A 27,882-nucleotide genomic window follows, 5' to 3' on the forward strand; every position below is an offset into this window, starting at 1 on the left:
CATGCCTCCATTCACCTTTCTCAGCAAGCGTGCAGCCATCTTGGAGTGTATTGAAAGTCAAAATCCAAGGAAGTGTCCTTTGGCTCTATGTAGCGTAAGCCGCTTTTCCTTCCATAATGGAACTTCGCCGCATGATTTGTTATTAATTTACACGCTGATTGAGCTTTAGTTTTTGTTGATGAGAGCGATACTTTCTTGCAATGTGTACAAGTGCATCCCTCGTTGCCGCAAAAATCAATTTCTAGAGAGCAAACGCGAAGGCGCCGGTCTTCGTGCCCAGCATCTTGACATTTAGTAATGTCTCTTTGCTTGCTATCAAGTGTATTTGAAATCAATCATGTGACCTTACACCCAAATCCAGTATTGAAAAAGGCAGTTTGTTGAAACGCGTCTACTGGGGATATTGACAATAAAAGTGCATTTTAAAGAAACCCGCAGAGTGCTCCGATTTCCTTTGGAAAGTTGGTGATGAATTAAACAACGTAGCCACTCACACGGCACGAAAGCACCCATCTATGGAGTTCGGCAATGTGAGTGGCAATTGATGGAACATTGAAATAACATTGCCAGAACCGCTGCAGTCACTAGGAGCAAGTGCTTCCGTGCCGTGTGAGTGGCTTGCATGTTGTTTAATTCATCACTAACTTTCCAAAGGAAAACGGAGCACTCTGCGGGTTTCTTTAAAATGCACTTTTATTGTCAATATCCCCAGTAGACGCGTTTCAGCAAACTGCCTTTTTCAATACTGGATTTGGGTGTAAGGTCACATGATTGATTTCAAATACACTTGCTATCACTCCCATTGGTTCACTAGTTAGTTCCCATGGAGACGATGTCATGTCTCCGTTCACCTTTCTCAGCAAGTGTGCAGCCATCTTGGAGTGTATTGAAAGTCAAAATCCAAGGAAGAGTCCTTTGGCTCTATGTAGCGTAAGCCGCTTTTCCTTCCATAATGGAACTTCGCCGCATGATTTGTTATTAATTTACACGCTGATTGAGCTTTAGTTTTTGTTGATGAGAGCGATACTTTCTTGCAATGTGTACAAGTGCATCCCTCGTTGCCGCAAAAATCAATTTCTAGAGAGCAAACGCGAAGGCGCCGGTCTTCGTGCCCAGCATCTTGACATTTAGTAATGTCCCTTTGCTTGCTATCAAGTGTATTTGAAATCAATCATGTGACCTTACACCCAAATCCAGTATTGAAAAAGGCAGTTTGTTGAAACGCGTCTACTGGGGATATTGACAATAAAAGTGCATTTTAAAGAAACCCGCAGAGTGCTCCGATTTCCTTTGGAAAGTTGGTGATGAATTAAACAACGTAGCCACTCACACGGCACGAAAGCACCCATCTATGGAGTTCGGCAATGTGAGTGGCAATTGATGGAACATTGAAATAACATTGCCAGAACCGCTGCAGTCACTAGGAGCAAGTGCTTCCGTGCCGTGTGAGTGGCTTGCATGTTGTTTAATTCATCACTAACTTTCCAAAGGAAAACGGAGCTCTCTGCGGGTTTCTTTAAAATGCACTTTTATTGTCAATATCCCCAGTAGACGCATTTCAGCAAACTGCCTTTTTCAATACTGGATTTGGGTGTAAGGTCACATGAATTAAACAACGTGCAAGCCACTCAGTTCAGTTCAAATTCTTTATTTCGATGGTTTAAAAAATCATCATAAAAAGTACATATTATAAAATACAGTAACACATACAGGTGCCGATCACGATCCGGTAAAAACCGGGTACGAACCGTCGGACGGAGCACAATCTCCGCCCGACGCGTACCCGGTCGTCAATTTCTACAAACAAGGAATTACGATTCGCACGGGTACACCATTACCGTACGAATCGTAAAAAAGCCCGACCGAACAAAAAAACACCTACCAATGCGATCCGGGAAAGCGCCGACCTGACGTCGGGACGCTCGCAGCCAGCCATTCACGACCCAGGAATCACGATTCGCACCGACGTCACCCCGCACGGTGAATATTTTGCGGCAGCCAAAAACTGCCGGGAAATCAGGACGACGCGAACAAGGACCACCAGTACGCGACGGACAGACGACGACGCGAACAAGGAGGACCAGTACGTGACGGACACACAGGACGACGCCACCAAGGAGGACCCGTACGCGACAAGACGACGCGATCAAGGAGGACCCGTACGCGACAGGACGACGCGAGCAAGGAGTACCAGTACGCGACGGACAGACATGGACCCGAACCTACGAGTCATCCCTGCCCTCATAGCAGTCCACCTCCTCTACAGGTTACGACGCAGACGCCACAGAAGGTCAGAATAACTAAGGGAGGGGGGAAAGTGGGGTGGGGTGGGGGTGGCAGGACCAGGGCAGGCCACAAAACAACCACATAAGTCACACACCACACATGGCCTGGACATACCTGACTCCCATGCCCTGGTCACCACGAGGGGGTGGGGGCGTGTCCTGATAAGCCAGCGACCGCCACAACGGAAGTCCGTCACCACGCGAACCGGCAACACAACCAGACAGGTACGTCCCGTACCCACGCCTGAAGAGCGTGGGTACGAGTCGGACCACGCCCACACACGTCACCCCAACAATGGCGGGACGGATCGCACCCACGTGGCAAAGGCCTGGGTACGGGCCGCACAAACATCACATAGCGTGGGGACGGATATGTACGGACCCTACCCCCACCCCGTATGCAAGGAGCGTACCCCCCACCCCAACAGTGAAAGTACGACCCGTACCCCCACCCACGTATGCATGGAGCGCACCCCCCATGCCAACAGTGTAAGTACGACTCGAACCCTCACCCGCGTATGCAAGGAGCGTACCCCCCACCCCAACAGTGAAAGTACGACCCGTACCCCCACCCGCGTATGCATGGAGCGCACCCCCCATGCTAACAGTGTAAGTACGACCCGTACCCTCACCCGCGTATGCATGGAGCGTACCCCCCACCCCAACAGTGTAAGTACGACTCGAACCCTCACCCGCGTATGCAAGGAGCGTACCCCCCAGCCCAACAGTGTAAGTACGACCCGTACCACCACCCGCGTATGCATGGAGCATACCCCCCACCCCAAAAGTGTAAGTACGACCCGTACCCCCACCCGCGTATGCAAGGAGCGTACCCCCCACCCCAACAGTGTAAGTACGACCCGTACCCCCACCCGCGTATGCAAGGAGCGTACCCCCCAGCCCAACAGTGTAAGTACGACCCGTACCCCCACCCGCGTATGCAAGGAGCGTACCCCCCGGCCCAACAGTGTAAGTACGACCCGTACCCCCACGCGCGTATGCATGGAGCGTACCCCCCACCCCAACAGTGTAAGTACGACCCGTACCCACACCCGCGTATGCATGGAGCGTACCCCCCATGCCAACAGTGTAAGTACGACCCGTACCCCCACCCGCGTATGCAAGGAGCGTACCCCCCAGCCCAACAGTGTAAGTACGACCCGTACCCCCACCCGCGTATGCATGGAGCGTACCCCCCAGCCCAACAGTGTAAGTACGACCCGTACCCCCACCCGCGTATGCAAGGAGCGTACCCCCCAGCCCAACAGTGTAAGTACGACCCGTACCCCCACCCGCGTATGCAAGGAGCGTACCCCCCAGCCCAACAGTGTAAGTACGACCCGTACCCCCACCCGTGTATGCATGGAGCGTACCCCCCAGCCCAACAGTGTAAGTACGACCCGTACCCCCACCCGCGTATGCAAGGAGCGTACCCCCCGGCCCAACAGTGTAAGTTCGACCCATACCCTCACCCGCGTATGCATGGAGCGTGCCCCCACCACACCAGTGTAAGTAGACTCGTACCCTCACCTCGAATGCATTGAGCGTACCCCCACCGTGTATGTTCCAAGCGTACATATCCTGAAATCGGAGGTGTGTGTGCAGAGTCCACCCAGCAGTGCCCTGAGACAGGAGGGGTGGGTGCCTATCACTCCCAGCATTGCCCTGAGACAGGAGGGGTGTGTGCAGAGTCCTCCCAGCAGTGCCCTGAGACAGGAGGGGTGGGTGCAGAGTCCTCCCAGCAGTGCCCTGAGACAGGAGGGGTGGGGGCCTATCACTCACAGCAGTGCCCCGAGACAGGAGGGGTGGGTGTGGAGTCCTCCCAGCAGTGCCCTGAGACAGGAGGGGTGGGTGCAGAGTCCTCCCAGCAGTGCCCTGAGACAGGAGGGGTGGGGGCCTATCACTCACAGCAGTGCCCTGAGACAGGAGGGGTGGGTGCAGAGTCCTCCCAGCAGTGCCCTGAGACAGGAGGGGTGGGTGTGGAGTCCTCCCAGCAGTGCCCTGAGACAGGAGGGGTGGGTGCAGAGTCCTCCCAGCAGTGCCCTGAGACAGGAGGGGTGGGGGCCTATCACTCACAGCAGTGCCCTGAGACAGGAGGGCTGGGTGCAGAGTCCTCCCAGCAGTGCCCTGAGACAGGAGGGGTGGGGGCCTATCACTCACAGCAGTGCCCTGAGACAGGAGGGGTGGGTGTGGAGTCCTCCCAGCAGTGCCCTGAGACAGGAGGGGTGGGTGTGGAGTCCTCCCAGCAGTGCCCTGAGACAGGAGGGGTGGGGGCCTATCACTCACAGCAGTGCCCTGAGACAGGAGGGGTGGGTGCAGAGTCCTCCCAGCAGTGCCCTGAGACAGGAGGGGTGGGGGCCTATCACTCACAGCAGTGCCCTGAGACAGGAGGGGTGGGTGTGGAGTCCTCCCAGCAGTGCCCTGAGACAGGAGGGGTGTAACACATGTGTGTGAGGCCAGAATTATCCACATGCATACTGGCTACAAGGGAACATGTGCCCATGAACTCATGTCAACAGACTCCACACACAAGTACAGTGATCACCAAGGATGCCACGATTGTTGCAGGTGGACACATGGCCCTGCATGCATGGCCAAAGTAGAAGGGCTCCGTCACACACACAGCTCATGTAGACACAGCTCTGCGCTAAACATTGGTAACACCCTGCAGGGAAGAAAGCTGGGTACACAGAGGAAGGAATACACCCTGGGACAAGTGCACCATGCAGTAACTGCTTACATGAACAAAGAAAGTTAGCCAACACCTTGTGATGGCACACAGATCACAGGGTCCCACCAATGAGCAGTACACTACTACATATCCCACACACCCAATCCCTTACACACCACCCAAAACCATGTAGCAGCCCCACCAACACCAATACCAGCATAGCAGTAGTGTGATAATGAAAACAAAATTAAGCTTTATTCAGCATGAGCACAATGTCCGTGGATCGCAGGCAGTACAATCTTCACAAAGCCCATAGGGCAGTCAATGATTCTCAGCTGGATGGGGGACACAGTGGGATGCGTGTCCCCTACCTTGCCTGCACAGTCAAATGGCATCGTCTTCCACACTGGTGAGGGCATCAGGGGGGGGGGAAGCAACAGGCACCGCAGGGACATCAGGGCAAAGGGGCGGCGTTGTGGGTGCAGGGATGGAGGACTCCACCACAGGGGGTGGGTCAGTGCCAAAGGCGGAGGCCAGGATGGCACTACACACCTTTGCAAGGTCCTCCAGGGAGTCCTCTGCACCCGAAGGGACCTCAGGCCCCAAGGAGGGGGGGGGGTCAGAGGGATGGGTCGCAGCGCCACCGGGGGAGGGTGGAGACAGGGGGGGAGACTCAACCACCCTGACCGGGGACCTCCTTGACCGCTTGCGTGGTGGTGTAACTGTGGGGCTCAGGGACAGAGCGGCCATGAAGGAGTCCTTGGGGGAGATGTGGCCAGGAGAGCTGAGGGGAGGGGATTTGGAGGGAGTGGACTGGGTGGAATGCGGACTCCCACTATGGCTGCGTGTCACACGTTTGCCCCCCGACCCAGTGGGTGTGCCTACCTCACCCTGTGTGTGCGTGTCAGGAGGAGTGCGGTGGACCTTCCCTGCTGGTGTGGTGCCCGTGTCCGTTGATGTGGGTGCATGCCGACGTCTGGGTGTACGTGGGACAGGCTTGGGAGTGGGAAGTGTGGATGGGGCAGGGGTAGGTGGGGGGAGGTCGCGCTGCAGGAGACCCACTGCTGCAGTCAGTGTGGAGTCTATGGACCTCAGCAAGTTGCGTTGGTCAGCCTGCGATGAATGAATGCCCTCCAAGAAAGCCTCGATGTTGGTGAGGGTTTTGCCGTGGGCATGGAGGACATTAAGGATCGCAGCCTGACCAACCTGCAGTTGCCGCTGGATGTCCACAGACTCTGCATTGGCGGCAGCAGTGGAGACAGGGGCAGGGGGTGCGGTGCCTGGCAGGAAGGAGACATGCTGTGACCGGGCACGCTGGGAAGGGACACGAGCAAGTGGGAGGCGGCTGGTGGAAACTGAGGGGGCGGTGCGAGGTGTTGTTCCGCTGTCAGCTGCTGGTGCAGCCTCCGCCCACTCGGAGACATCCTCCTCGGACCTGTCAGCTTCGTAGTCTGATGTGCCAGTCGACAGGTCCTCGGCCACACTCTCCTCCGCCTCTGTCCCACTCGATGTGCCAGACCCGATGTCACGGCTGGCACTGGTGCTCGGTCCCTCCGCCTGGTCTGTGTCCATGTCTCCCTCTGTGTCCCCCGACGATGCTGTGGGCAGGGTGGAGAGACAGAAATTAATCAGACACCTGTACACATCTGTCACATGAGTCCAATCTACATAGGTAACATTGCATGGCCTGAAAAGGAAGATCCCTAACATCTACTGAACAGGGTACCGATGTAGGGCATGAAACACACAGTTGGTTGAGCCACCATGCCACTGAAATACCATGGAGAGCATGAGACAATAGCTAAACACAGGAAACGGAGTCTGACATAGCACCCAGGCCCTGGGGACAATCCAGCACTGCATCTGCACCACACAGCGTTGGCAAAAATACCGATGACCAGGGAGCATATCCATGAACTTGAGACACATGCTGCATAGGTAATGCTGAAAACATGCACAACATGACTCGGTCACTGCACCTTGCGTGTGTGTCCAGACACATCACACACTGCCCAGACCCAGCAAGTGGAAACAGGAGTTAACACATAGGCATTGCCCGCCCCAACAAGACCCTACACGAGGCAAATTGTTGAGACACAGGTGGCACCAACATCTCATAGTCTGGGTGATACACACAGGGGCAGGAAAAAAGCTAGATTGGACGCCAAACAGCCAAGGTGCGCCTGTACAAATAATGAGGTACCAGTGCCCATCCTCAGATGAGTAGAAAAAGACACACAGGCACTGGCAACTGTGAGTATGAAGAAGGACAATCAGGTCAGGCTGCACAGTGGACACCTGTACAAAATAGCACGTCTATATACATGGTGACAGGGGACAATGGCACAGAGCACAACCTACGCTGTAGACACTGAGATTGGCCACGTTTATGATGACACATACACCACTGAGGAAAAGGTGCCCCAGGGGACAGTAGTGGGCACGCAACTACATGCTACTGAATGGTACTGACTGCAACACACGTCACCATCCCTGCACTATGTGTATCGCACACTCATGCACATCATGTCACAGGCCACTACATAGGACATGCGCGCTGTAAGGCATGACACATGAGAGACCAACTCCCATGTCTGGAGTCAGCATCAGTGGCAACTGACATGGAACCCACATGCAGTGAACTTGACAGTGCACAGGCAAGGTCCCACAACCTGTTACACACCACCCCCACACATGATGCTACAGTCATTGTTCTCGTGGACAAAGCGCCAGCCTACATTACCTTGTGAAGGAGTGACTACACACAGACCAGGGAACACATTGCAAGGAGGGGAAGGGTGGCAGGGGCACAGCGCTATACTGGGGCAAACAGGATCTGCACAGCACCTTTAAACCCTGCCAGTGAATTCATGCCACTGTGCCCTTACAAATGCCGGTGACACAAGACAAACACACATGTACCTACCCCCTTCCGGCTGCTGCATCGCCTGTAAGCGCCTCTCCAGGTCTGGAAAGACCACCGGCAGCACACGCCTGTGGAGGTGGCTCAGACGGCGGCGGCCGCGGTTCTTGTGGCTCTCAGGTGAGTCCCCCAGCAGGAGCCGTGCAATCCTCCGCGTCCAGCACCGGATATCCTGCCAGCGTTTCCTCACCTGGGGCAGGCTCCGCCTCCGACCATCCACACCCCTCACGGCACTGACGGCGGTCAGCCAGATCTGCTCCTTGGCAGTGGCGCCTACCTGTGAGGAGGAACAAGTGACACCACATCAATACACCAGCCACATGTCACAGAGAGACATATGGGTACAAATTAGCTGGTTACAACAAGGCATGTCATGCAGCCAACGCATTGCACCTTTGTCATAGGGACATCATCCCCTGGTGAGGGCAAAAGCAGTACGTGCCACAGTGGGTACACAGGTGGAATGATGGCAATATCACAATCAATGATCAAGGCTCACACTGTGCATCACACCCACCCCTCCTGTCTCAGGGCACTGCTGTGAGTGATAGGCCCCCACCCCTCCTGTCTCAGGGCACTGCTGTGAGTGATAGGCCCCCACCCCTCATGTCTCAGGGCACTGCTGTGAGTGATAGGCCCCCACCCCTCCTGTCTCAGGGCACTGCTGGGAGACATCAGGCACCCCCCCCCCTGGGACCCCCCCGACAGTACATGGCATGTGTGTTACACCTGGACGCAATGGCAGAAGTCACAGTCACAACATAGGGACAGTCTGTGGCAGTGGCCTATGCACTCACCTGATACCCTGGTCGCCCATACAGCATTGAGTACTGTGGGAGGATCACATCCAGCAGAGCCATGTTCTCCTCCAGGGTGAATGGCTGTGTCCTCTCCACAGCCCTTGACATGGTTCCAGGGAATCAGTAGCAGCAGCTGGGTCGACGAATGCAAAGATGTGCAGGCAAGTGCTCCCTCATGGGACCTGGCTGCCTTATATGTGCCCTTCTGCACAGTCTCATGCACAGGAGTACAGAGTGATTGGTCACTCACATTTGCATCCTATGTTTCCACCAATCCCTTCAAACCTAGCAGTCTGTGGGTTCTCTATCGGTTTCATTCTCCTGCATGATGTCAGCCCCACAAACACATTGCAACAAAGTAGAAGAATTCCAACTGACTTCTGCTGTGCACCTTCCAGAACAATTTCGAAATTTGAACTTGGTCTCCATGACAACCAGCATGCATGTAGGCCTTAATACTTGTCCCCTATGTAATTTGAAGCATCACACACAGGTACGGTGCGTTTCGGGGCCCTAGGGCACCCCAAATGCATGGCAACGGCCCGTACATGCATGCCTATGTTCACTATCACTATGGGTCTGCACGCGTATGCGTACTCGTAGTGGTACGGACCGTACACACGCATCTACGCTCACTATCACTATGGGTCTGCACGCGTATGCATACTCGTAGTGGTACGGACCGTACACTCGCATCTACGCTCACTATCACTATGGGTCTGCACGCGTATGCGTACCCGTAGTGGTACGGACCGTACACTCGCATCTACGCTCACTATCACTACGAGTACGCATACGCGTGCCGACCCATAGTGAAAGTGAGCGTAGATGCGTGTGTACGGTCCGTACCACTATAGGTACGCATACGCGTGCAGACCCATAGTGATAGTGAGCGTACATGCGAGTGTACGGTCCGTACCACTACGGGTACGCATACGCGTGCAGACCCATAGTGATAGTGAGCGTACATGCGTGTGTACGGTCCGTACCACTACGGGTACGCATACGCGTGCAGACCCATAGTGATAGTGAGCGTACATGCGAGTGTACGGTCCGTACCACTACGGGTACGCATACGCGTGCAGACCCATAGTGATAGTGAGCGTAGATGCGTGTGTACGGTCCGTACCACTACGAGTATGCATACGCGTGCAGACCCATAGTGATAGTGAGCGTAGATGCGTGTGTACGGTCCGTACCACTACGGGTACGCATACGCGTGCAGACCCATAGTGATAGTGAGCGTACATGCGAGTGTACGGTCCGTACCACTACGGGTACGCATACGCGTGCAGACCCATAGTGATAGTGAGCGTACATGCGTGTGTACGGCCCTATCACTATGGGTCTGCACGCGTATGCGTACTCGTAGTGCTACGGACCGTACAAATGCCTGTACGCTCGCCATCACGATGGGTACACATACGGCAGCACTCCCACAGTGATTTGGGAACATGCACAGGCCCTCTCAGCAGCGGTACGGCGGTTTTTACACATCACTGTGGTGATAGGCGACACACAGGTAGGAATAGGGCGGACATACTTGTCCATGGATGGACATACTTGTCCATGGATGGACATACTTGTCCAGGAATGGACATCAAGGCATCGTCTGTGCATTACTACATGTGTGGGGCACAGGTGTCACAGGCTGTGATGTGGAACATGCCTCCTGAGTGGAGAAGGCACCAGATGTATGATGAGATGTGTACAGGTGTACTGTGTGAGGGTGCAATGTGTGCCAGGCATGCCCTTGACTCCTTTGACATGTGTGCATGTGGGACTGCGCACTTGGGGTGAGCGTCACTGGCATGGCACGGACACCAACACACGGAAGTGTCCCATGATGCCCGGTACAGGGGTCATGACACATGACTTGTCACTACCCACAGTGCACAATGTGACTATGTCATATATGTGTCCGGGATTTACATCAGGTTGATGTTGTAGCACCCTCAAAAGCTGCAGCCGTTGCAGCAACCAACATGTGGCTGTGTGTAGATTGTCATTGCACACTGTTCCGCACACCATGCCACATGTGTTATCGGATGTGAGGTGCACATGTATGCATGGGACACGGAGTAGCGTGACAAGGCCATGTCAGCATCCTCACAAGGAATGTGTGGTGAGTCATGACATGTGCACCTTCATGGCAAGGTGTGTGGGCTGGACTAGTGTAATGTCATGTGTCCTGTGGCTCCAGTGTTCCGCTACCAGTCTCTGCAATCGGCATCCCACTTCTGCTGATGTGTGGGTGTATGTCACTCCTGTCTTGCGTCGGGCTGTGCACTTGCACTGGGACACAGCTATTTCCATGGCGTGGCATGGGGAGGTTCTCAATCACCGTGTGTAGCTGGGTCTTGGAAGGAGTGTCACCTTGCATCCATACGTGTCCTGGGCATGTAGCACATACCTGACTCCCTATGTAGCATGTGTGTATTGCCAGATTTACATGTGCTCAGTAGACATGAGTTGTTCTCGTAGTGCACTCACTCTTCGTTGTCACTTCCAAATTACTGCAGAGCGCCGCCTCTTGCCCGAAGAATTCCAGACTTGGCTACCATGCAGGAGAATGACAGGATCCGGCTCTACCGCTTCACCCAACCGTTGATTCTGGAGCTGACGGCGAGACTGGCACCACACCTGCAACCGCAGCACAGGTATCCTACGGCACTGACACCCCAGCTGAAGGTAATGGCTGCCCTACATTTTCTTGCCACGGGTACCTTCCAAAATACCATAGCTCATGTTGGTGGCATGTCCCAGAGCATGTTCAGCGGTGTGCTGCATGATTTCTTGGAGGCCATGTTGATTCACCTGGATGACTTCATCAAGTTCCCAACCCCTGAACAGATGACTGAGGTCAAGCGTGGATTCTATGCCCTGGGAGGGATGCCCCATGTCATTGGGTCCATAGATGGGACACATGTAGGTTTGGTACCACCACACGCACGGGAGGTGGCGTACCGCAATCGGAAGCACTACCACTCCATCAATGCCCTTGTGGTGTGTCTGTCCAATATGGTGATTTCACATGTCTGTGCTCGTTTCCCAGGGTCAGCACACGATGCCTACATCATGAGGCGTAGCGGGATGCCTGATATGATGATGCAGCTGCGCAACGAACGGGCATGTGTTGTTGGTGGGTACAGTCTGTCTGTCCTGTATTCTGTATAGCCGACCAGCACGACCGCTTCACCAGTTCTAACGATGTCCATGTGCTTCCCATGTAGGGGACGCTGGCTATCCCAACATGCCTTGGCTGCTGACACCTCTCCGCAACCCCATCACGCCGGCCCTGCTCCGCTATAACACCGCCCATGGCCGGACAAGGCGAGTGATAGAGAGGACGTTTGGCATGCTGAAGAGCCGATTCCGGTGCCTCCACAAGACCGGCGGTGCACTCCCTTATGCCCCGGCGAAGGTCTGCAAGATCTTCATGGTCTGCTGCATGCTGCACAACATGGCAGTTGAAAGAGCTGTGCCACTCATCCTGAATCAACATGACGAGGACCATCCACCCGTGGAGGACGAAGGGCTTGGCAATGGGGCTAGTGATGTGGAGGATGTGGAGCCGCAAGAGGACATCCGGACTCGGCTCATACGCGACTTCTTTGCTTAGTGGTGAGTACCAGGGTCTGAGTGTGCACGCATTGGTCCCCGTGTGGCATGCGTTGTGATGTGTGTCTCCACCTGCATGTATGGCACGTGGGTCAGAGGTGTGTGTGGGTGTGTCACTGGAGTGATGGTGGCAGTGATGGTAGTATTTCCCCAGTCATAATTGTGACCTAGCATGTTGTCATCCATACATGTGTCGAGTAAATGCACATGCAAGTGGCTGTGCTTTTTGTGGCTGACTTCTTGTGTGTCTCTCTTCCCCAGGTACCTGCGCATGCAGTTTGCTGGTTGCATTGTTGTGGCACTGCTATTCCTCATGGACATGACATCGTGGGCTGACTCAGCGTTACAGGCACGGACACGTTTGGAAGTCTCCATGGGGTAAGGGATGCATCTGGGGTGTATTGGGTGTGGCAGTTGTTCACGATGTGTGCACACTGCCCCGGTCGGGGTTTGGTTCCTCTGCAGTCATGTGGCATCCCCATGGGACACGACATGCAGCTGGGTACACCTGAATAGATGGGCTGCCTGGTTGTCAGTCATCAGTGATGGGATAGTGGATTGTGATGATGGCATCAATGTGTGTGACACTGCCCTCGGACACATACGGTTGACATTGTCTTGACATGGCGTGGGACTTCCACATCAGCGGATCTATGGTGTATGTCAGGCTCTCCGTGTGCAGCTGTGGGTTTTAGCTGTTAGCCGACACTTGTGTGCCAGATCCATGGCTATCACGCATTTGTGCTGCAGAAGGGGGGTGCCAGTGTTGGACCCACATGTTACTCCACATGATGTGTTCATGTGTACTTCAAGTTGCCTCTGCAATCCCAAAAACATGACTAATAAAGGTGTCCCTATGCCTCCAAGGTGCCTCTTCTCAGTCAATGCTGGTGTGTTGGCACGGTGCATCCTGCATGTCTGGCATGGTATTCCCTGATTGTGGCTATGTGTCAATGTGTCGAGTGGCAAGATGCAAGCTGTGTGTGTGTGCTGAGACTGTGTATTGGGCATGATGTCCATGACTGTGTGGGTATTGTGACATGTGCCATCCCCATGCATCCAACGTTGTCCATGACCCCATTCTCTGCATCCACCGGACTCAAGCTTGCAGGACATGGTTCTGCCACCTGTCTACACATACCTGGGTGCCCCCCAGGACACTGGCCAGGATCCCTGACCTCTGCGCATGACTGTTGCTGTACTCAATGTGTCTGTCAGCACGGTTGTTCGGCCACCCCCTTAGCTGGTTCTGCCCATCACGGGTGTGTATGGTGCTCCATGTCTGTCTTGCCTAATAAACTGTGACCCATGTGTCCTGTGCCAGACTCAGGCCCCAGGGTGTGGATGGTTGAAGTGAACAGATGACTCAGGCATGTTTAGACTGTACAAGACACATGTTAGGTAATAATGCTACCAGCAGGCATCTACTCTTAATAGTGTGATTTATTATTGGGGTGGGGGGGGGGGGGACAAAGTGAGGGGCTTTCCGGGATTAGGGAATCCAAAGTTCAGTAGGGGAGTTGGTGTCCTTGCCATTGGAAATCCTCAGAGTCCATGCCACAGTCTTTGTCAACATTGGTCAGCCAGTGACCAGCAGGGCCATGTGGCAGAGAATGTCTCTTGATGCTGTGATGCTGTTGCTCCAGTGGGCCAGGTGCCAGGCCAGGTGTCCTGGGAGATGGTGATGTAGCAGCCACCCTCACGGTCCTTTCCGTGGACGACCCGGCTTCCTGCGGGGAACCTCAGCAGCAGGCCGTGACGACGTCTGGGATGCTCCGTCGGATGTTTCCTCCTCCTCCTCCTGATCCCTCCCTGTGGGTGGTGATGTTCTCCGCCTTCTGGCACAGGGAGGGTCGGCCATGGTGTCGGCCATCCGACGGAGTGTAGCGTGAATCCCCTGGAACGCCGTCACTTGCTCAGCCTGTCTGTCCTCCATCCTCCGTTGGTGTACCTGTAGACAGGCTATTAGCTCCGCATGTTGCTGGGCCTGCTGGACCTTGATCCCCTCGAGGACGGACACAACCTGGGCCATGCCCGTGGTGTCCTGCCGGTATGAGTCCAGGATGTTACGGACATGGGAAAATACCGGATCCCCAGCCAACTGGTCAGGCTCGCGCCTCCGCCGTCCTCCACTCCCACCACCCCTGCCCACTTGCGTCTGGCCTGCACTTGTGGGCACATCGGGTCTCCGGGACCCCTGAGGGGTGGCATTGGCGTTGTCGCCTGCCTCCTCCTGGGTGCCCGGGACACCGTGTCCCTCCTGGCGAGCCTGGCTGCATTGTGGTGTTGGGGCAGGGATCCTGGGTGTCTCCTGGGATGTGGCAGGAGTGGGGGTGGTGGTTGGCACGGTTGTACCTGACGCAGGTGCTGCAGGTGGTTGGACACCAGAGGGGCCAGGTCGGTCGGGGTCGTCCGCAGAGTGGTGAGAGTGGTCGCTGCCGGTGGGATCGGTCTCCTGCAGATCCGGGTCCTGTGAGTGTTCCCCCCCAGTGTTGGGGGGTGCAGCACGACGTTGACCTGTGTGTGAGAGAGAAAATGTTAATTTTGGTCCATGCAACATCCATGTTTCATCCGTTTCAAAGTTGGCACATTTCCTCTTGGAATTAGGATCTGTCTTGCATTCCACTCACAGTGCACTTGTGCATGGGTGTGTCCCTTGGGCACCAATTTGGCCCCTTTAACTATGTGTGGCACAGTCTTACTTGCTGCGTCAAGTGTGACTGCAGTCAGCAGTGGAGTGTGCAGGTGTGGCGAGCCATGCATTTGCGCCTTCCTTGTAGCACTGTACATGTGCACATGGAGTGGATCCACACACTTATATGATGCAGGTGGCTGTCCTTGTGCTCGTGTACAGGTTGTGACATGGCCCTGCGTTTTGCCATGATGAAGAGGGGGGGTTCTGGCACTGGCCACCCTTGTCTACATGCACGCAGTCCACCTGCTGACGAGCAGACATTCCCACACACCAAAGGACTGATTTGCTCTCCCTGTGTCTCCCTCCTTCTCTGTCCCCCTCTCCCTCCCTCTCTGTCCCCCTCTCCCTCCCTCTCTGTCCCCCTCTCCCTCCCTCTCTGTCCCCCTCTCCCTCCCTCCGTGTGTCACCCTCTGTCACCTTGGCCCAGCTTCCTGGGCACACACTGTTAGCAGATCTTTGAGTGGCCCTTGGCCTGTTGATGTGAGTTTGTTTCTGATCTCCAGGCACCCATTTTGTCTGCTGTGTGTCTGTGCGCTGCTGCTGTGGTGGTGTGTGCTGCCACTCTTTCACAATGTTGGCTGTTCATTAGCTGCTGTCATGTGCAAAACAGTGCCTTCACCCCCATGTGTTGATGCAAGGCGTCCGCCATTTGCTGGCAAGTCATTCCTGTGTTGGGACACAGTGTTTGTCTGGCTGTGACCTAGGCCATATGGGCAGAGGGCATTGTTGTCTGCTTTGGAGTCGCACTATGTGATTTTTGGTGCCCAGCCTCCCGCCATCCGGGTTACCGTGTCATGTGTTGTTGTCTTCTGTGGCCTGTGACTTGACATTGTCCAGCTGGGTGCATGGGGCATGGTGGCAGCAGTGGCATGTGCCTGCTCATGGAGTGTGGTTGAGTCATGCGATGGCTTGTGGTGGTTGCGTGCCTGTTAGTAATTTTGGTTGTGGTTGCAGTTCCCCCCATGTGAGGTGCGTTGTTTGTGTACTCACCTGGGTCTCGGAGTCCTTCTACTCCTTCAACTGCCTCCACCGGCAGTATGGCCATCACCCTCTCCTCCCAGGGATGGTACTGTACGGCTCTGCGGGAGGGCCCTCCTCCGGTGGCGTTGGCCTGGTCGTGTTCCTCCTGCCTCTTGGCTCTGACCCTCCTCCGCAGATCGTACCACCTGTTCTGGCAATCCTGCTTGGTCCTCCTGGTGTCCGCAACGGCATTCACAGCATCGACGATGGTCTGCCACATGGCTGTTTTGGCTGCCTGGCTGGTGCTTCTGACCAATGTTCCAAAGATCTGTGGCTCGACTCTGAGGATTTGATCAACAAGGACCTCCAACTCTCGGTGACTGAACTTTGGATTCTTGGTAGTGGGCATGGTGAGGGGTGTGGGTGGGGATGGTGTGGGTGTGGGGGGTGTGTGGATGTTGGGGGGGGTGTGGATGGTTATGTGTGTGTGTGTGAATGTGATGAGAGGGTGTTTGTGAGGGTGGTCGTGTGAAGGTGTGCAAGTGTAAGGTGTGGTGTAGCTTGTAGTCTGGTTCTGTGGTGTCTGGCAGCAGTGAGTCTGTTGCAAAGGCTCATGGTTTGTGTGTGTGGGCCCTTTTTATTGGTCCATGGGTGGGTGTGGCAGTGTTTGAATTTTGGGTGGGTGTGTTATAAGGAGTGGTGGTGTATTGGGCCTCTGTTTGTTTTTGGCAGTTGCAGGTCAGTGATTGTGTTATTTTAGTGGTTGTTGGCCATGTTTAGTGGCTGTGTGCCTTTCGAATGGTGTATTCTTGTGTTGTTTTGTTTTGTCCTGGTTGTGTACGTGCGTTTTGAGCGTGTGTACGGTGTGTACATGGGCCATTTGGTTGTACGATTATGTCCTTGTGTGTGGCTTTGTACGACTCGTACATGCGGTTGTGATGTTGGGGCATGGGGTGCGCTCCGTACTTAGGAGGTTGTGTTGGGGGTGCGCCAGGAACTACTGGGGTGTACATGGACGGTGGTACGACACGTACAGTGGTGGGGGGGTGTACATTGACGGTGGTACGACACGTACTGGGGTGGGGGTACGACTGGAACGTACTGGGGTGTAGGTACACGGGGGGTATGACACCTACTGGGGTGGGGGTGGGGCTCGAACGTACTGGGGTGTACATAGACGGTGGTACGACACGTACAGGGGTGGGGGGTGTACATTGACGGTGGTACGACACGTACAGGGGTGGGGGGTGTACATTGACGGTGGTACGACACGTACTGGGGTGGGGGTACGACTGGAACGTACTGGGGTGTAGGTACACGGGGGGTACGACACGTACTGGGGTGGGGGTACGACTGGAACGTACTGGGGTGTAGGTACACGGGGGGTATGACACGTACTGGGGTGGGGGTACGACTGGAACGTACTGGGGTGTAGGTAGACGGGGCTATGACACGTACTGGGGTGGGGGTGTGGCTCGAACGTACTGGGGTGTAGGTACACGGGGGGTACGACACGTACTGGGGTGGGGGTACGACTGGAACGTACTGGGGTGTAGGTACACGGGGGGTATGACACGTACTGGGGTGGGGGTGGGGCTCGAACGTACTGGGGTGTAGGTACACGGGGGGTACGACACGTACTGGGGTGGGGGTGGGGCTCGAACGTACTGGGGTGTAGGTACACGGGGGGTACGACACGTACTGGGGTGGGGGTACGACTGGAACGTACTGGGGTGTAGGTACACGGGGGGTATGACACGTACTGGGGTGGGGGTAGGACTCGAACATACTGGGGTGTAGGTTCACGGTGGTACGACACGTCCAGGGGTGGGGGTACGACTGGAACGTACTGGGGTGTAGGTACACGGGGGGTATGACACGTACTGGGGTGGGGGTGGGGCTCGAACGTACTGGGGTGTAGGTTCACGGTGGTACGACACGTACTGGGGTGGGGGTACGACTGGAACGTACTGGGGTGTACATAGACGGTGGTACGACACGTACAGGGGTGGGGGGGTGTACATTGACGGTGGTACGACACGTACTGGGGTGGGGGTACGACTGGAACGTACTGGGGTGTAGGTACACGGGGGGTATGACACGTACTGGGGTGGGGCTCGAACGTACTGGGGTGTAGGTTCACGGTGGTACGACACGTACTGGGGTGGGGGTACGACTGGAACGTACTGGGGTGTACATAGACGGTGGTACGACACGTACAGGGGTGGGGGGGTGTACATTGACGGTGGTACGACACGTACAGGGGTGGGGGGGTGTACATTGACGGTGGTACGACACGTACTGGGGTGGGGGTACGACTGGAACGTACTGGGGTGTAGGTACACGGGGGTATGACACGTACTGGGGTGGGGGTGGGGCTCGAACGTACTGGGGTGTAGGTTCACGGTGGTACGACACGTACTGGGGTGGGGGTACGATTGGAACGTACTGGGGTGTACATAGACGGTGGTACGACACGTACAGGGGTGGGGGGGTGTACATTGACGGTGGTACGACACGTACTGGGGTGGGGGTACGACTGGAACGTACTGGGGTGTACCTAGACGGGTGGGGGTATACATATACGGGGGGTACGTGTCGGACGTACGGGGGCTGGGGGGAGTGTTGGGCGCGTATGCGGGCACATGTCTCCATGGTTGCTATAGGTGTTCGGTGCGGACGGTGTTTTTTCCATACGGTTGTACGCTCGGACGCACGGGATGGATCGTGATTCCTCGGTCGGACTTGGATTTTTACGTTTGTAAGGTAAATCGTCCGAGGACGTGTCGGACACATTTTCCGACCCGAGGACGTGTGGGGAATGATTCCCAGTGCGGTTCGTATGGTCTTTTTACCATGCGAATCGTGATTGCCAGTTCGTACGGCACTTGTACGATTCGTACGGTAAAAAGACCCGATACGAGTCGTACGGGGACATTTTTTACCGGATCGTGATCGGCACCTCTATCTATACATTTCATTATTAAAAAAAAATAACCATCGACCAAGCTGTTTCAATTCCTATAAAATGCAATGTTGAATTAGAAATAGATTAATCTCTGGTGTTCCTTAATCTTACTGCAACTTTTAAAAAACGTATTATTGAGCACAAAGTATGCATATCGTTAGCTCTTTGTAAAAACAGCAGGGCTACTTTCGCATGACGAAATTTTCCGTGTTTTAAAATATCAACCAGAAACATACGCCTAGGGGAACGATAAAATGGACACAATAATACAAAATGAAGGGTGTCCTGCGGAGACAAATTGTCGCAGCCGCAGGCGCCCTTCTGCTCAATAGTTGCAGTAAAACCAGGCGGATAAGATAAAATATTATGCAACAAATTGAGCCTAAAACGACACATTAAAAATCTCTCCTGCTGATTATACAGCAAGAATAGGTAGGGTTCCATACCCACTGTATCTTTAACTAGGCGATGCACTGCAATGGAACGTTTTAATGTTAAAGCTTTAGTTTCCCTGAGCATCTCCCATTTATCCAGCAGTAGTCTTTTAATTTGTAATTTGCTACTTCTTGAGATTAGTGCAGGGGTACTAAAAAGGGTGTACTGGCCTACAGATTCTAAGGAGATTTTGACATATTTCAGCCATGGGATTTGCATCCATTTGTCCCTTTGCAAACAGTCAGTGAGTATTTCCTTGCTTAGTACGGCATCCGGGTTGACCCAGATGCTAAGCCAAGCCAGAACTGGTCTAATCTTAACCCGATCTGCGATATATGGAATACCGAGTTCAGAGTGTGCAATTTCAGCTGGTGTTGCGGGTGGGATCTTCAGGATTCTACGGATAAATTTGTCTTCTTCTAATTGTAACTGTTTAACATCCCTGAAGCCCCACACCTCAGCTCCATATACGGCTTTAGCTATGCTTATTGAGCTGTATAAGCTCATAACTTGCTCAGGGGACCAACGACCCAATCTTTTTGCAAAGTTCATAATTGCACCACATGACGAAACCAATTTGGTACAATGTTCTTCCAGCAACATGTCAAATTGGATTTTCCCGTCAAATAGTAGGCCTAGATACGGAAAGGAAGCTACAGTACCCATGGTATGTGTCCCAATGTTAAATACCGTTTTTTTGGTTGGTTTCTTGCCTGCTATCAGCGCAAAGGATTTACTCAAATTTACGGAAAGATCAAGTTTTTCCATAAAATTTACGAATCCATTGATCAATTCTTGAAGACTTTGCGGTGTCCGAGCAAGGAGGACCGCGTCGTCCGCATACAGGAGGACTGGTATTTGGCACTGTCCTACCCTGGGACAGTCAGTTGCCTGGGCTATGAGTGATAACTCCAGGTCGTTGATATATAGTGAGAATAGGAAGGGGGCAAGGATGCACCCCTGCCTTACTCCACTGGAACATGAGAAGGAATCAGTTTGCCCGCCCTCCATACTATAGCGAACTCTCGCTGTAGTGTTCCAGTGTAGCTCTCTCAAGATGTTTATCAATCCCTGGTCAATCCCCAAGGCGTTCATCTTTTCCCAGAGCTTGCTTCTATTCACATTGTCAAAGGCCGCCGCCAGGTCCATAAACCCCATATAAATGGTACCATTACTTGCCTTAGTGTATTTGGCGACCAGTAGATATAAATTTAAACACTGATCACTGGTCGATTTTCCCGCTCTGAAGCCATACTGGGTGTTTACTATTGTGTGGTGCTCTTCCGTCCAGGCCATTAAACGATTTAAGACCACCCGCCCCAGTATTTTGGCGGAGACATCGATCAGTGATATGGGTCTGTAGCATTGGGGGTTATCCTTATTTCCTTTTTTGAAGATGGGTACAATTAAGGCAGTGGACCACGACCTCGGGAGTCCTGTTTTAATGGCTGCATTTATCACTCTCGTAAGCACGGCACGTAAGCACCCGTCTATGGAGTTTGGCAATGTGAGTGGCAATTGATGGAATACATATATATATTGAAATAAGTTTTAAAATCACTAAAACTCACTGAAATTCAATTAGTAAACTATATCTGGTGAATTTCTGTTTTGTAACAGTAGTTTTTATCTTATTTCAACACCTAACTATCACATCACTTTAACCTTTTTGTTTCAGTAATTTTTTTTTTTTTTTTTACATAGGGTAAGATCTTCATACCATACCTAACTGTAATGTCACTTTACCTTTGTTTTTTTCAGTGAATTTCAGTTTTTTTAACATAAGGTAATGTCTTATTGCCATACCTAACTATAATGTCACTTTAATGTTTTTTTTTTTCAGTTGGTTTCTGGGGTTTTTGAATCATGTTCAGCCGATGGATTGAATGCAGGGTCTGGCCTTGGGCCAGGCCCTGTGCCCAACATGCTACAGACATAGAATCCACTGGTGGGTTTGGCCTTCACACCTGCCCTGCACCCAGCCCTCTGTAGTTTAAGGCTGTGCATAGAGGGTTATTGGCCTTAGTGCCTGACTTCTGGCCAATCCCATGCATGCAGCTATCCTCCTACTGCACATGGCCTTCCACAGTACCCCAAAATCTATTTCCACATTCTGACTGTGGCATGGAGAACAATGGGAAGCAGGATTAACTATTAATTCTGCTATCTCTGGATTGGAACAAACTACACATATGATTAACCAACTGGCAATCATAGCATTGCACACAGAAACCTGGGTGCAAATTAAAATAGGAAATGGCAGTCGAGTCACGAACAAAATCGCCACACTAAATGGCCTTTATCAAGGATGTGTTTTGGCCCCAAGTCTGTTTAACTTATATCATGCTGATCTCAAAGGAGCCCTCCCACAGAACAACAGCCACCCTCCAATCCTGGTTTCAGAGAAATTAGGATGCCTGCAAATATGTGGATGACATTGTCCTATAGAGTCAAACACCAATATGCCTGCAACGTAGCATGAATGCCCTAAAAAAAACACATGATCCAGCAAGGGCTAAAGCTAAAGTTGAATAAAACTAAAGTGGTCCAGTTGGTTGATTCCAAATTCAAGTCATTCACCTGGTTTCTAGAAGGCAAAAAGGTGGAGGTGGCAACCACATATAAATATCTGGGAGTCAACTTGGAACATCAAAAGACTTTTAAACATCATCTAGCCGCTATTCAGGCTAAAGCATAGTCATTAACTTTAGGGTTCAAACTATTAAAGAAGAAATTGAGTTGTTAATGCCAACGGTGACCTATGGCACAGAAATCATGTGGGGTCCTGAAATAGTCACTCTTAAAAAGATCCAAATGAAAGTACACAAAACTGTGTTTTACATTCCAAAATCAGCCTCACCAGCCCAGGTACACCTAAAGTTAGGTTAAAAAATCTACATTTAACCGAGTAACTAATGCTTCAACTCGGATCTTGCCTCATTTCACAGACAAAAATGCGCTCGCAGGAAGAGAACTTGCTTGGGCCATGATCAACTCATATACCAACTTGAGACCCCAGAAATACCTTTCAGCGCACTTTTCCCGGGCATTTAAGCATCAGTTTATGCTACTTCGTTTCAGGTTCATAGAGTTCAAATATCTCATTCCAACCTGAAAAATCAGTGGCAAAATCAAAATTGCCGGCTTTCTGGATACAATCAAGAGCTGTTAGTATGCGTTTGTTTTTTGCCTATGCCCGGTGACCCTGGCTCAAAGGAAAAAACTGCTTAAACCAATATTTTTAAACCTGCACATTCCCTCCTGCAGGCGAGCAGTAATTACTTGGTAAAGTGCACTTCAATACCCCTGGCCTGCAAGGGATTAAAATTCCTAAAACAGCTTCTAAAAGAATTGGACAAGTTGAACTAGTAAGGTCAGGCCCACTTAGGAACATTTTACCAGTACAAACTTCCAAAGGCAGGCAATTCTCAGGGCTCAAAACATCATAAGTCACCAGCATTTACATCCTGCTCTAAGAAGGCCAACCAAGCAGCAAAATGTGACTATTTTTTAAAATTGCTGGTTTTCACAAATCATTAGCAACATTAAATTAATGAGCAAGGCCTGGCTATTCTTTGGGACAACTAACTGCACAAGCAATCTGCATTTTACAATCTGCTGCTAGAGGGCAAATGATGGTGCAAGGCCTGGCAACTCGAAAGATCGTTGGTTTGCACATGCACTTTACCCGCAAACTGAGCAAGGACAGGAGTGATATTGGGCCACCGAGCTGCTGCTAGGAGGCAAATGAAGCAGCAAGGCTGGTGAGTTAGACCATCAGTTCGCACAAGGCACGTGCACTTTACCTGTGAACAGAGCAAGGACATGCACTATACAGAGCCAACGAAAGACCCAGGTCTGGCTACTTGCACTTTATATACATTGGCATCAATTAATTGCAGGCCAAATTACACAATAATGAGGTTCACTGTATAACAGCGGAAATCTTTAGGTGAAGTTCTCAACAAAGTAAAGGTTTTTAAAATTGTTTTGTTTGTATTTTAAACAAATATATTAGAATTGGTTTAGTATATCTTTATAGTTATAGAATGCAATGGTTTTAATTTACTATGCAAATAAACTTGACTTTGATTAACCCACTCCCTTTAATATTTATTAAAAGCCCAACTCAATGATGAAGACATATTTTTTTACAAATATGAAAGTTACCTTTTCCCTGCCTGAAGCTCATGGAGTCTTATTTGCATTTGCTCTCCAGCAGTAGCCCAGTGAGCGATTCATCCTGATGAGGTGTGAAAACTGCTCAAAGGAGCAAAGACAATGACTTTGGTGTGGGTAGGTATTTTCTCTTTCCCTGGCAGGAAGACCAGCTGGGGTATACATAGAAAATTAATTTACTTCAAAGGGGCCTTCCCTGTCACTAGCAAATATTAGGTGATATCTGGAGAGGCCCTAGCATTTGTCCTCTAATAAAGCAGGCACCAAACCCAGTGGGGGGAAAGCTGCCCCAGAACTAGTTTGAAGTGACAACAGAGGAGGGGACTACTTATTAGCATATCCACGGGTAGGCACACAAGCTCAGCAAAAGGGGAGGATGGTGTGGATTTTAGAAGTGAATGGTACTGTGGGATTGTATTCAGCACGACAACAGAAATTGATACAAACACATGTAGGTTTACCCCTAGAATCTTTCACCACATTGATTAGGGAAGAGCCACCCCCATTAGCTGGTGCTAGGCATATGTGGCATCCCAATACACCCTCTTCAGAACACATTTTGGGGCTGCAGAGGAATGGAAGAGGACTGTCCCTACCGTCTGTGACCTGAGAGGAACCCTGAATGACTGGATCTGCTCTCCCTTGTGCCAATGACAATGAAGTGGACCCCTAGGATCCGTTGGATTGTCTCCTTTGTAGCTACAGGGCCACAACAAGAGCAAGAGCCTTCTCCTAAAGTGCTCAGCTGACGAGTACCACCTGTACATCACCTGGACACTGCTTGTGTCCTCTGCTGAAATGTGTATTGACTCCTCAAGTGCTGTTCCTAAGGTTCATGCTGAGCATCTGCAAGAAGGCTCTGAAATGGTTTTGTTCTTACTTGAGTGAATAAACCCAACAGGGCACAAATCCTAAAGAAGAAGTGAGAGGACTAACCAAGTTAGGCAGTATGCAAGTGCCATCATGGCACGTGATATCACAGTGCATTACTTCACAGCGCATGACATCGCACGTGGCATCACAGGAAATGGCATCACAACCCATGGCCTCACAGGAAGCGATATCAGGTCTTGAGACCCTACATATATTTAGCACGTCTATCATGTGTACATTTGAGCACATTACAATATTTAACAAATTAGATTTTGCGTTGGAGTTGTGCCAAAAAATTGACGCAACCCCGACTCAAAATCTGGGCCTCAACCTATACATTTATTTTTTAAAACCCTGCCACAAAGAAATTGGCAACAACGAGAAATGTGATAGTAACGCTGTTATGCTTAATTGGTCTCCATTTTCGAATATCTAATGAGGTTAAGGCACCTGCTGCAGAGATCTTTGTGTGGCAGTTAAATCTCAGGTGATAATAATGGTAAGATAACTCTGGAGGAAAACATTTTTGCTGGAGAGATCTGTGTTTTGTCTAGTCCCAGTTTTGAATCAAAGTAGCATAGAGGGTTAACATGACTCCTGCAAAGCACATTATGTAACATGCAGATTAAAGATTTTTATTTGATATAAATGGGTAAGTGGGTTACTGCTTTTTAAACAGAGTTCATTTTGTTACTTGCAATTCATAAAATGTCTTTCTTCTATCATGCCACAGTGAGCTATGAAGGACATGTGGCTCCTAACCTTGTAACCCTTGATCCAGCGTTTTCCGGGCCCACTTGCTTACCATTGGTCCTACAACAAATCTTTTTCTCCGACTGAGAGGTGCTGATAGTTAACATTTACATCAATCAAATTAAATTAACAGTGCAATCCATATGGCTACACAATGTGGACCAGTAATCGGTAGCCAAGTTTAGGAAGGTTTATTACAAATTCAAAATCAAGTTAAGCTACACGGCTCTTAACACCTTTCTATAAATATACTGAATAACAACTGGGAAACCCAAACTCCTAAAGAACTTTAGGTGTACCAGTAATAAAGAAACCAGGAATTCAGTTACAGCAATACAAAAGAGCAAGAAAAGTAGCTTATGCTCAGATAAAAGTCTCATGTATAGGTAAATTTAGAGTCACTTAGATTAAAGTCCAAGCTGACTGACCGCAGGTCGAAGGTTTTCCGACCGGCATCTTTGGTTTGACTCTCGACCGCCATATTACGATTACGGTGGTTGGAAGTCAAACGGGCTGGCTTCCAATGGGCTCAGGGAGCCTGTCGGGCAGCCGGAAACCACAACATAATCCCTTATGGACGGCATTTCCGCCGCCAGGATTATGATGTCTGTTTCAGACAGGCTTTCCATGTCAGGCATCTGGTTGAGGGCCTGGGGGGCAAATCTCTGCACCATGTGGCAGGCACCATTAGGTGCCTGCCACGTGGTGCAGGATTTCACAGAAACTCCATTTCTCTATGGGATTTTGTGCTGCGGCCGGTTTCATCGTAATAGGTGGAGCGGAACCGCCGATCTATGGTCGGTCAGTTCTCACACCGAGATGTGCCCATTCGATGGAGAAAAACAAGGTGAGATCCTCAGCAGGCACCAGCTTTCTGAACCACTGTTCCAAGTAGATGATGATGTTTGGGCCCCCGCAGCCCTCTGGTAGGCTGATAAGTCATATAAAGCTTTGTCTAGCTTAGCCCTCTGCATCATCAGTTCTCATCTCCAGGAGTTGTACTACCCCCTTCAGGTCCCACAACTGTTTTTGGACGTCAAACGCTTGGGCATGAGGTCAGTCAGGGAACACTCTGTGAGGGTGACCTGTTCAGTGAACTTTCTCTGGTCCTGTCGAAGAAGGTTGATGTCCTCAGCGACTGCATCCACTTTTACATCAAGGCAAATCCACAAGTCTCAATTACCATCAGGATAGCGTCAAGCTTGTCTGGGCGTGGGGGGCACCAAGTGTTCCTGGGTCCCAGGCTGGGGACCACGCAGGCAGTGTTGACATTTTGGTTGGTTTTGTGTGCCCTATGGTATCTGGTAGGTAACACTCGGGCCCGCTTGCTCCTGCTCTCCTACCAGGGGTAAAGGAAGGCGGCATGGGAGTGTGATGTTGCCAAGACCTCAAGTGATGGTTTTTTCAATGAGGAGGGACCCGCTTACCCTGCCACTGGTGCTCTCCTGTGGGGCGGGGCAACACAAGCAGCCCCCGTGTGTCCAAGAGAGAAGGGGGTGGAAAGGTGTTAAACCCCCATCGATATCACTTCGGGTAGGGCTTCTGGCCATCTCTTGGGCAAAGGTAGAAAAGTGTTCTCAAGGGCCCCCTCAACTGCAGGTGTCCGGATTACCAGAGGGAAACCCCATATGAAGAGCAGGGAGTCTGGCCAGACTTCACAAGCCTCCCTCCGTGACTAGCCGTGTGGTGGCCTCCCAGCACGTTCGGGTGGCACACTCCAACACCCAACTGAGGATCCTTGTCCATATTAGCAAATTTTACATAAAATAGTGAAAAATAATAGAATGTAAAATGAATATTTTATTAGTTATGTCACATATATTTTCATATTATTAAAGTTTAAATATTAAAAAATGAATATCGTGTAAAATTAGTATTTTTATTAATTATGTTACACTCTATATACATTTATATCAATACAAACAGATATATACGTGTTTGCATATTTATATAAGTATATATTTATATATAGTATTAAATATTAGTGGAATATATTTAATGTACATTATATTAAATGTATATATTGAAATATTTAACAATTACTACTTTAAACTCTACTTATATTAAAACAATTGATATTTTTGTCTATTTTTGAACGATAGTGTCAACGATATTTAAAAAATATATATTTTTGTAATTATCATTATGAGTGTAGGAGTATGATATAGTGGTAAATGATATTTATGACACGATATTCTTGTCAACGACATTGTTTAACACGATATTGAGTCAGAGATTCCCCCTCAGTGTATGTAAAAAATCTTGGGTCTTGATGGATCAAAACCTTCTCTTCCCCAAACTGTTCAGCCAGATTTCCACTACTTGTTTTGCTTTAATTAAAAGGCCAAGAAAAATGTTTTTTCTATTACTCGGTGCCTGCATAACACAGTCATCCATGCCCTTGTGACCTCCAGGCTAGACTACGGGAAATCCTTGTATTTGGGCATCCCAGAACACCTGATGCAGTGCCTCGAGGTTGTGCAAACACAACTGCTAGACTAGCCCTCAATCTTACCCCCTCATCGCCAATCTCCACTGTGATCAAGGGTCTTCACTGATTACCTATTAGGAAATGCTCTATCTTCAAATCTTTATGTTTGGCCCATAACACTATACACAAGAAAGAACTTCTTAATTTGCAGGCAAAATTTCACATTTATATACCCAGCAGCTCCCTTCGCTCTTAGTCCAAGTTTCTGCTGTTCACTGACTCTGTGTA

Source organism: Triturus cristatus, chromosome 3_2, assembly GCF_964204655.1.
Source record: "Triturus cristatus chromosome 3_2, aTriCri1.1, whole genome shotgun sequence".
Taxonomy (NCBI): Eukaryota; Metazoa; Chordata; class Amphibia; order Caudata; family Salamandridae; genus Triturus; species Triturus cristatus.